The sequence below is a fragment of the Littorina saxatilis genome, linkage group LG14, assembly GCF_037325665.1.
Source record: "Littorina saxatilis isolate snail1 linkage group LG14, US_GU_Lsax_2.0, whole genome shotgun sequence".
In the NCBI taxonomy this organism is placed as follows: Eukaryota; Metazoa; Mollusca; class Gastropoda; order Littorinimorpha; family Littorinidae; genus Littorina; species Littorina saxatilis.
In genome coordinates, this window is record NC_090258.1 from 30,103,806 (window position 1) to 30,115,099 (window position 11,294).

At 39.4% G+C, this 11,294-nt stretch overlaps 3 long non-coding RNA genes across 3 annotated transcripts in view; 2 read left to right on the top strand and 1 right to left on the bottom strand.

The window, feature by feature from the left end:
* The window catches only part of LOC138947539 (uncharacterized), a 41,678-nt gene that overhangs the window by 3,328 nt on the left and 27,056 nt on the right, over positions 1–11,294 (top strand). Inside the window, exon 2 of the long non-coding RNA XR_011449700.1 lies at positions 9,275–9,376. This is a non-coding gene — a long non-coding RNA (uncharacterized lncRNA). The remainder of the gene's footprint in view (positions 1–9,274; positions 9,377–11,294) is intronic.
* LOC138947529 (uncharacterized) lies at positions 3,117–6,171 on the top strand. Its single transcript, XR_011449697.1, has 2 exons — positions 3,117–3,727; positions 5,659–6,171. It is a non-coding gene; the product is annotated as an uncharacterized lncRNA (long non-coding RNA).
* Positions 6,327–8,393, bottom strand: LOC138947530 (uncharacterized). Its single transcript, XR_011449698.1, has 2 exons — positions 7,097–8,393; positions 6,327–6,913 (listed from the first exon to the last, which is right to left on the bottom strand). It is a non-coding gene; the product is annotated as an uncharacterized lncRNA (long non-coding RNA).

The window sequence follows — 11,294 nt, forward strand, 5'->3', positions numbered from 1 at the left end:
CTCACGACTGTAGCCAAGTTACGACAGTTGCTCGATTGACGCATTTCACGTCTTCGATATTGTGTCTGAGATCATTTCCCAATGAGCTGCCTTTAAAAACGGAATGTCCTGCAATTGTAGTATGCGCTGGAGGTTTCTTTTGGATGGGTAAGGACCCTTGAGATGCGATATCGTCGTATAATTATGTCAAGCGAGAGGCCCTGGAAACTAACAAAGTTGCCAGCTACTCGGTATGCACGAGCTAAATTGAACGCCGAAGTAGTGGCTTCGAGAGTTCTGAGGTCAAGGTCGAGAAAATTGGGGGAATCCCAATTAGTGCGCATGCGTTTGTAAACGGTAGGCTTGGTGACCAGAAGAAACAAATCTCATCGCGAGTTCGTAAATGGGCAAACGTTGATCGCGCTGTAGCTTTTACTATAATTGTTGTTTTTGACTGGTTGAACGAAAGGGTCGGTTCAAAGCTGTGAGTGATGATTGTCCTTAAATAGAATGACTGTCTATAATAATGATTTCGTTGACCAGAATGTTGGGGACAATAAAAAACAAGTCGCGTAAGGCGAAAATACAATATTTAGTCAAGTAGCTGTCGAACTCACAGAATGAAACTGAACGCAATGCAACGCAGCAAGACCGTATACTCGTAGCATCGTCACTCCACCGCCCGTGGCAAAGGCAGTGCCCGTGGAATTGACAAGAAGAGCGGGGTATTCGTTGCGCTGAGAAGGATAGCACGCTTTTCTGTACCTCTCTTCGTTTTAACTTTCTGAGCGTGTTTTTAATCCAAACATATCATATCTATATATTTTTGGAATCAGAAACCGACAAGGAATAAGATGAAAGTGTTTTTAAATTGATTTCGATTAAAAAAATTTGATAATAATTTTTATATATTTAATTTTCAGAGCTTGTTTTTAATCCGAATATAACATATTTATATGTTTTTGGAATCAGCAAATGATGGAGAATAAGATGAACGTAAAATTGGATCGTTTTATAAATTTTTATTTTTTTTTACAATTTTCAGATTTTTAATGACCAAAGTCATTAATTAATTTTTAAGCCACCAAGCTGAAATGCAATACCGAAGTCCGGGCTTTGTCGAAGATTACTTGACCAAAATTTCAACCAATTTGGTTGAAAAATGAGGGCGTGACAGTGCCGCCTCAACTTTCACGAAAAGCCGGATATGACGTCATCAAAGACCTATATCAAAAAAATGAAAAAAAACGTTCGGGGATTTCATACCCAGGAACTCTCATGTCAAATTTCATAAAGATCGGTCCAGTAGTTTAGTCTGAATCGCTCTACACACACACACACACACACACACACACACACGCACGCACACACGCACATACACCACGACCCTCGTTTCGATTCCCCCTCGATGTTAAAATATTTAGTCAAAACTTGACTAAATATAAAAAGGTTGTTTATGTGGTAGCAAAGTCGGTTAACTTAAAACTCTTTTTGTAGTGTTTTTTATGATTGTGTATCGGTAAAACTGCTGGACAAAAATAGTTTGGTCAGAGCAAAAGTTTGTGTTACTGGTAAATTTGAAAAAAGCAGAACTCCATTTTTTGGGAATCAAGATATAAGGTGTAGTGAAAAGAAGATAAGTTCAGCGAACTTCATATTATTTGAGAAAATGTGTGTCCGAATTTTTAAAACAGAAAAATTGTTGTACTTAGGTGTTTGTAAATTATGTTTGTCCTCGTTAATTGTGAAGAGGATGTATGTTTATATAAAGTTCAAAGTCAAGATTGGATTTTTGTAGCCTACGTGCGTGTGTGCATGTGTATTAGACATATACATAGACATAGAACACTTAATTATCTCAATTACGATAAACTCGGGTGTGGTGAATCACAATAAACAGCATAAAACGTAAGAACATGAATAAAATATCTAGGCGCAAATATTGTCAGCTCATCATAGTGTGGGGAGTGGGTACACACACACACACACACACACACACCGTCGAACACACACATAACGTCGAACACACACACACACACACACACACACACACACACACACACCGTCAAACACACACACACCGTCGAACACACACACACACACACACAAACACACACACACAAACACACACACACACACACACACACGGCGAGCGCGTATACGCAAACAAACGTATGAAGGAACAGACGCACAATTATACCCGCACGCACGCACGCACACACAGGCAGACAGGCACTCGCACAAATACATACACACACACACACACACACACGCGCACACACACACGCACACACACACACACACAGATAAAGCAATGACAAAAAATAGCAGAAACTTACACTTCAACACTCGAACACACACACACACACACACACACACACACACTCACACACACGCACACAAACACACGCACACATGCACACAGCGACGCCCATTTTCATAGAAACACAGTAACCCCCTCGTTTTAGCGGGAATGAAAGAGTGGTGGCCAATGACCCAGAACAAACAAAAGTCAAAGCTGACAACTTGTATTCAGGGAAATTTGCACGAAATGCATGCACAAGATACGACTGTTCCCTCTATTTTCTCTCTTTGGGACTTTCATTTGCGTCAGCTCGGTTTGATATGAAAAACTGAAGAAAAGCCCTGCCTTTTTGCACTGAGAAACTGTGGAAGTAGCGTGTTTACTACTGGGTCTGGCTGTAGTACATTTACCCTCATTTACTTCCTCGTTAGCTTCCAAAGTGAACTCTTTTTTCGTCCCATGCATGCGAAAGTGAGGATGTACTTCCGATGTCACTCAAAACTTTAGAAGTAGTCGCAAAATACCCTGAGTTACTTCCTCGCTTTGCTTCGAGGTGAACCCTTTTTCCGGCCCATGCATACGAAAATGAGGCAAGTACTTCCGATGTCACTCAAAACTTTGGGAGTTGTCGCGAACTTCCCCCATAAGCATACGGGCCCTGACTGTCGCATCCTCACCTTTCCACACACCAAAACCAAAACATACGGACAACGCACTTTTACTTTCTGCGCACCCACACAATGGAATTCTCTCCCCTTTCACATCCGCCACTCTCAGTCACATCCTGTCAAGGATATATCTATGGTCACCCCAATCATTCAAACGAGCACTTAAAGGACCAGACCACGCTGTTTTAAAGGTTATTAGAACCACTAACCGATGACTGAAGGTTAGAGAAATGCACCTAAAGATTCCAAAAATGTAAAGAAATTCACCGATTCGTAGCTTAATCATTGTGATTTAATTAAAAACGTTCCGCCAAATTCGTCTGCTAAACGAGACTTCGAAATGGCCGCCAGTAGACGAGAACCGGCTGTGACGTCACTTTGTGTTTGGAAACCGAAAGTTACAGCTTACGCTCAAGTGGGCGTTTGCCTAAATCGAGCATCAACAGCACGCCGAAGGAATGCGCACGGCTGCTGATAGCTATGAAGTATAGAAAAAAGGTTCAGGCATCAGTTGTCACCTTTTTCCGATGGGCTTACAACTTCTGCAGCAAGACTGATTAACTGGAAACGGCCAACACGATGTGCTGTGTTTCGCGACACTTTCTTCCAATGCGAACGCAGTTAAGCCGGCAAGAAAACCTGGCACACACAAAACAGCTGTTGCCTAACGCAGTTCCAGTTCCGACAATTGTTGACCACTCACAGGAGGTCAGAAACCGGATACCAATCAGTGTCATCAGAACGATCTGCTTTCACTAAACGCAGACGAAAGGAAGTGAGTACATGTATACTGAATGTGTTCTGTAAGGGATAGGGGTTCAGTGTCACTGGGCGTTTTTGTCAGACTGACAGTATTTGTAGTGGAATGGCATCTGTTCCTAATTTTAAGCACATGTGTTAAGATTACAGATTAAAACATATATCTGTTACTACATGCCCGTCCCCATGCACCCACCTTAAAGTTCCCTCTCTCTCTCCCTCTTTTACACTCACCTGGGTAATCGATGAGTCTCAGGTTTAATCAGTGTCCGTCCATATACACATAGACATTCACACAAACACACACACGTTGTTATAGTTGTTATCTTTTAATTCAGTGTTGTATTAAATGGATAAAGAAATCGTTAATACAGCAAGCTTGCATGAATAATTTGCTGTTGTCCTTTTTTTCAGATCAGGTTCTGTAATACAGTAATTATAATTAATACAAGTACAAATTCATGTTTGCAGTCATACTCATAGTGTGTGAGTGTGTGTGTGTGTGTGTGTGTGTGTGTGTGTGTGTGTGTGTGTGTGTGTGTGTGAAAAGCACTTTGATACTTAAAACATCTGTGTTATTTGATTTTATTACAAAACTGCAGTCAGAATATTAAGCAGACCTATTCCAACAATACATTTTGATCAGCAGTAAATGTAATGTCAAATTATGAACAACAATCATGTGAGCAGATATATCTAACAGAAACAAATAGTCTAGCAAAATAATACAACCAAACTGTACATGTATGGACATCATCATCCACATAAAAAAAATTGATTGTAGGAAGAGCACTCTGTGTTATTACCACTGCTTCAGTCAAACTGCCAGTTCAACTTTATCTCTGTGGGTTGTTTTTTTCTCTCAGAGTAACATGGGAAAAAAACCTTTAAAAAACTTGCATGCTACAGAGCTGGATTGTTTCTAGTGATCATGCAGCATGATTTATCCGCATAGAAAACTACTGAAACACCTAAACAGAAATAACAATGTCTACAGAAAAAATCCACTGTTTGATTGCTGTCTGTAGTACTCCTCTTGCTAACAGTGGCATTAAAATAATTAAAACAGCTATGCTCTCTTGGGGGGGGGGGGGGGGGGAAGTACTCAGTACTTTTTGTGTCTACATAGGCAAAACAAAACTATGCAATGTTTCAGATTTCCTGACCCACCCTATGTTTTTCCTCCTTATCCTGGACTATTTTGGACTCTTACAAAAATGTACTTCAAAAATGACAAATCTTAATTTTGCAGGCTTACAAGGAAATTGACTCTTCTCTTACAACCAGAATACACCATGATTTCAAGCAAATAAAAAACTACATGCACCTGAGAAAAAACCCACTTTAATTCAAGAAGTTAGACCTCCTAACCCCAGCTTTTCAATTCAATTCAATACGTTGTTGATGTTGATTATGGAGCTTAACGTCCTCCCAGGTAACTAGGGACCTATATTGGGACATGATTTTTTATACAATGTTAAAAGTGTAGGGTGTAATGGGGGGGAGGGGGACTGCAGGGTGACGGGGTGTAGTCGCTAATAAATTTAAAGGTGCGTTTATTATCTAATATACCAGACATTTTGTTTTGGCTGGTGTACAGAATAACATCACATAAAATCGCACTCGCAAAACATACAAAACACATAAAATGTACACATCAGTACACACATAACCCAAACCACGCATATCCATACCAGCACCATCACACACATATCCACATACATACTCTAGTTTGTACATTATAAAAATAAATACATTATGATTAATATCATTACTAGTCAACTTAAATTCAGGCTCAAAATAGGTCTTAAGATGGATGTTATTTAGTGTAATGAAGAGATTATAAAAACCAAAAAAAGCTATGAGAAAGAAAGTATGAAAGAATTATGCCCATTCTCCAGTGAAAGTTCTGCTGATTGTGGTAACTTTTTTTTCTGTCTAAAACAGGCATCAGGTTAACTGAAGGAGCTGTTTGAGGGGGTGGTGATCCTAACACTGGTCTATGGCAACACTGGCCTATGGCAACTACAACAAAGCTCTGCATACACAGCAAGACTACAATGCAACAGTGCCCAGACTTTGACTGCTACAGCTAGACCAGTTGACAAAGCTCAAGTTGTCACCAAGCAGGACGCCCCAACTGGTGACCAACTATATAGACTGAGGCTGCCTATCTCCAAATCTGCCAAAGCAAGAATTGTTATGCAAGCTCCACATTTCTGTTTGCAGTTTAAGCCGACCTTAAGTATGCAATGGTTATGCACATCCCCCCCCCCCCCACACACACACACCCCGCAGTTGAGAGTTGTAATGTACCTTTTATTTATCTTACATATATTTGAAGCCTGTGTAGCTCTGTGACAGAAAGAGGTCTCTGATGGCAGTGACCAGACAGGCAGGAAGAACTTTCCTGTTCTTTCGGAAAGTCAGTGAGTGTGCAACTTGTCGGTATGTTCTGAACACATCAAAACATGTTCTTTAATTTAAGCTACATAATATCATGTGGATGCACTGATTGGGTGTAAATAATAACAGCAATTGGTACAGTCAATTCACTAAATGTGCAACAGAACCCTAATCATCAGACATTTTACAACAGCAAACTTCAACAGTCCTTTTACTTTCCTGAATGTCATTATTATTTATTAAAACATGCATCTAGAGCAACATACATATAAATCTTCTTTTATTAAAGTTCATCTGAAATTCAGGCTGCTTTCCCATGCAAAGTACAAATGCAAGTGTCCATAAACCAGGGTTTAATACATGTAGTATGTGAGTGAGTTCTGATGAAAAAGTGATTGTGTTGTAATATTGGTTATTACTGAGTGTTGATGTTACAATGATTACATTATAAAAACAACAACAACAGAACAATGTGAAGAGCAAACTTCTTCTGTGGGCATGCAAGTGAGTTAATCTTGTGTGTGTGTGAAACTATATGTGCCTGAGTGTTACAAATTTAAATGACAACAGTTTTCTTGATAGCCTTTAAAAACAACAACAAATACATACATTTAACAATCAAACAAATATAGGCACCTCAAAAAAAGTTGTATGTACACCTTCGTGGCTGGTGATGCATTCTTGCTCCCCTGCAAGTTTTCATTCTACAATGTACCTCAGGCTAGCTTCCTCTCTCTCTCAAATCTGCCCCTCCCACACAATACAACAGGTACAGTGGCCACTCTGACACCAGTCTCTGAAATAATCAAGAACAGTTAAAACTGCGATGAGCTGTTGTTCTTTTACTCGTGCATGCAATGCATGAACACTTAAACAATATCCCACTTATTCGCGAGTGCGTTGACAAGGCGAGAGTGAAAAAAATAGCACAGACTCGAAAGCAGACGATAAGTTCAGCACAGAGAGCGGGCGTGTTTACCTTTGATCGCTGAGACAAACAGAGTCGCAATTTTCATCGTCACTGTCTTTTCACTACTGCTGGAAGTGGCCTCCGCTCCTCATCTTTCATGCTTGATTCGAGGAGAGAAACTGGTAGTTCGAACATGTACGGTTCAATTTCGTCTGCAGTTACGCTTGTTGCCATGTTGGTAAACAACCATCTTCACACAGTGTGACGTCACGGATAATTTATTCATAAGCCAGTCTCGCGAAGATCACGCGGCACAATGGCGGGTCGTTTTGGAGAAGAAATCCGTCGCTTCGGTCACGAAATTCGTCGGATTACGGCCTTAGAAGATTCCGAAGTAAACCAAACATTGTTGAAGACGGTAAGAAAGTGGTTTTCTAACTAACTGCAAACATCGGGAAGTGTTCGGTCGCGCAGGAACACGATTCGAAGCGTTTTTGACGCTAAAACAGCATGGTCTGGACCTTTAAAACGCACCTCTTCAAGAAATACAACCCCTGATTTTGTTTTCTCAGTCCATCAGGCCACAAAAAAAAAAAATAGATGGGGTTACGGTAACATAGCCAAAACAAGAACAGCAAACGCTCGATCGAGTCACTTTCGCAGTTCTGGATATTATATGAGGCATCAGATGGACAGGAAGAAATTGCTATTCACAACACAATGAGTCACGTTCACATAAAATTTGAGCCCGGTCACTTTTATAGTTTTCGAGAAAAGCCCAACGTTAAGTTGTGTGTTGCCGAACAGAAAAGGCTAGTTATCTCCCTTGTTTTTCTGATAACGTTCGTAAAAGGCTACAGATGTAAATACTTTGATGTAAAGAATAATCCTACAAAGTTTCAATCACATCCGATGAACTTTGTCAAAGATATAAAATGTGTAATTTTTTCTTTGACGCTGACCTGTGACCTTGAAAAAGGTCAAAGGTCAACGAAACCATCGTTAAAGTGTAGAGGTCATTGGAGGTCACGACTAAACAAAATATGAGCCCGATCGCTTTGATAGTTTCCGAGAAAAGTCCAACGTTAAGGTGGTGTCTACGGACGGCCGGCCGGCCGGCCGGCCGGACAGACTAACACTGACCGATTACATAGAGTCACTTTTTCTCAAGTGACTCAAAAAGGGGGTAGGTAGATAGGCAATCACTTTTTTTTTTAACTTTTTTTTCTAATGTGTACAAATTAAACCTACTTGACAGGAAAATAAGTGTGCGACTCGGGCGCTTTCGCTTTCATTGCGTTTTTTGCACTCGGTTTTTGTGTGTGTTTTTTTGTGTGACAAATGTAATAAAAAGTTATAGGATCGGCCCCTAAAAATAGGGTAGGTCGGGTTACCGTAACCACACCTATTTTTTTTAGGCCTCAGTAGGCTACATGTAGTGTATTTGTTGTTTTAGTGATAATGTGATAATGTATATAAACATCTAGGGCTGTTTTCAGTATTGTTGATAACATGTTCTGTTTGATTAAGGCTATTCAGCTGGTATTTCCTTGTTTTCACTACCTATTTTATTCATGTTTTTATTACTTAGTTAGTGGAATAATCTTTTGTAATGTATGTTTGATGGTGCATGCTTTTAATTAAGCGTTGCTGACTATGAATGTAGATGTAAATACTTTTATAACTGTGTTTTAATTTTAAATGTGTCAAGCGCAAAGAGCATAATTGTAAAGTTATGATGTTGCGCTATATAAATGCTCATTTATTATTTTAAAGCTGTTTTAAACACAGATACAATTACAGGAAGATGATCAGTTGCCTGATACAGGTATCATTCAGTGACGAAACTGAAAGTGAAATTAGAAGAGCAATAAGAAATGTGAAGAATGGTAAAGCGGTAGGACTTGATGGTGTGCTGAACGAAATGTTGAAAGTGTCTGAGAGTCTTATTTGTCCTTTACCATTTTACAATTATCGAGAATTGTTGCTGTTGGTGTTGGTGAAAAACAACAGTATTCTGTACTCACCAAGACAAGAATAAAACAAATACAAACGTCAACAGTTTATCTTATGGAAGCTTCTTCAGGAAAAAAATAAAAGGTAAACCAAAAAGCTTTTGTATTTAGTCTGTTCTTGTCTTGGAGAGCAAAACATTATTTTGTCTTTCAACATTGCCTCACCAACAGTCATTGTTTTTTTAAAGTTTTTATTTATTATTGATGTTGCTGTGGTTGTTTTTGCTGTTAGACAACAAAGCCTTCTCCATGATGAAGTATGCAGCACTCGTTAAGACGTTGGTGGTCGTCGTGTTCCTGATGGAAGCGCTGGTATCTGGCTGTGATTCCTCAGGTAAATATCACTTTCATTTTCTTCTCCTTTTTATGATCATTCATGGTCAACACAAGGCTAAAAACCTATTTTTAAAAAGAAATGGAAAAGAAACTTATACAAAACTTCACAAGTCGCTTATGTGTGCGTGCATGTGGGTGTCTATGAAAGTGAAAGATGGATACATGTAGTTGGGAAGCAAGTGAGAGGATGGTTTGGTTTATTTTATTCTTTTATTTATTCCTAAAAATGTTCACGTCTTTCCATACTATTTTACTTAAAATTTTGTTGGAAATCTCAGAATACAGAATAATTTAAGTTATTGAGACATCACAGTGCGCTAAGAGATTTATTGAGCAAATCGAGAAAAGGAATTACTGAACTGAGTTCAATCATTATTTTCAAGATTTGCTCCATAAATCTCTTAGCGCACTGTGATTGTTTCAATATAACTAATAACGATATTGTCAGTAACAACAATAGATTAGAACGTTTTAAAAAGCACATTTTTCTGCCAGCGTTTGGATAAATTGTGGACAGGTCGAGTTAGATCTACTTTTGTGTGTGTGTCGGCTTTGCACATTTCGGGGGTATTAACGGTTTCATCGCCGACCATGCATTTTACGATTTGATTACCCCCTGTACCGTGTCATCGATTAGCAACTAACAGTATGAGTTACAGTAGAGAGAAATGTACCCGTTAGCATACAGTTTCACTTAAGTATTAATTATTGGTATACAAAACAACATGTACCGAAATGTTCTATGCTCCCCAAAAAATGAACGACCCCCAAGCAACTGAGCGGCGTCCCCTGATGTCAAACGACTCAAAGTGACACGTTCGTTCCCTCATTCGCAAAAATTAAAAAATAAAGTTGGCATGTTATTTCTCGCAATGTACCTGCATTTATCTGGGAGGTTGGTGCTATGATTACATGGTAAGAATGTTTTGAAGCCTTCGCGTTTGTTTGTTTGTTTGTTTGTTTATTTGTTGCTTAACGTCCAGCCGACTACGCAGAGCCATATCAGGACGAGGAAGGGGGGGATGAAGGGGGCCACTTGTCAAGCGATTCCTGTTTACAAATGCACTAACCCATTACTTGTGTCCCAGCAGGCTTTAGTAAAACTAAATTAATACCTACTGGAAGATTACCAGTTTCCAGTATGTTAAAATAGGCTTAACCTATCTACTGCTGGACTTACATCAGAACACTAACAGATTAAAGCCTTCGCGTGTTCTGTTTACATCGTAGTTGTCTTGAAATATGCGAAAACCGTTCATTTCAGTCCTGAACTGATGATGTCGTCTGCTACATATATACGAGTAGGACAGTCTATTGACTTCCAAATGCTGCTTTGTCCAGCTCGAAATCTGTCAGAAAAAAACCCTTCTGCTTTTAGCCGCGGGAAATTTTAGGGCCAAGCATCATTGTTTGGTAATGTGGAGACGATAACCTACATGCCACTAACACAGCGGCTGAGAAGAATCTTCGCAAGTCGAAAGAAGAGGATCAGATTCACTGTGGCACAGGCGCATGAAATCTGTCAAAAAACCCCACAAAAAACACTTCTGCTTTTAGCCACGGGAAATTTAGGGTTAAGCATCATTTGGTAATGTGGAGAAGATAAGCTACATGTCACTAACACGGAGGATGAGAAGAATCTTCTCAAATCAAAAGAAGGGGCACAGCCTCGCTTTGGAAAAGGGCAGAAGAATTCGCTCTCTGGAAAAGTTTGGAGTGGATAAGGATAAGGATAAGATTTTATATAGTCCATGAGGGTAACAGTTTTTAGCGCATTTCCATTAGCCAATCAACTGTTTCACATCAATCATGTGACACCAGTACTTACTGACAATTATTATTATTTAAGTTATTGAGACATCCCAGTGCACTAAGGGATTTATAGAGCAAATCAAGAAAATTCATTATTGAACGAA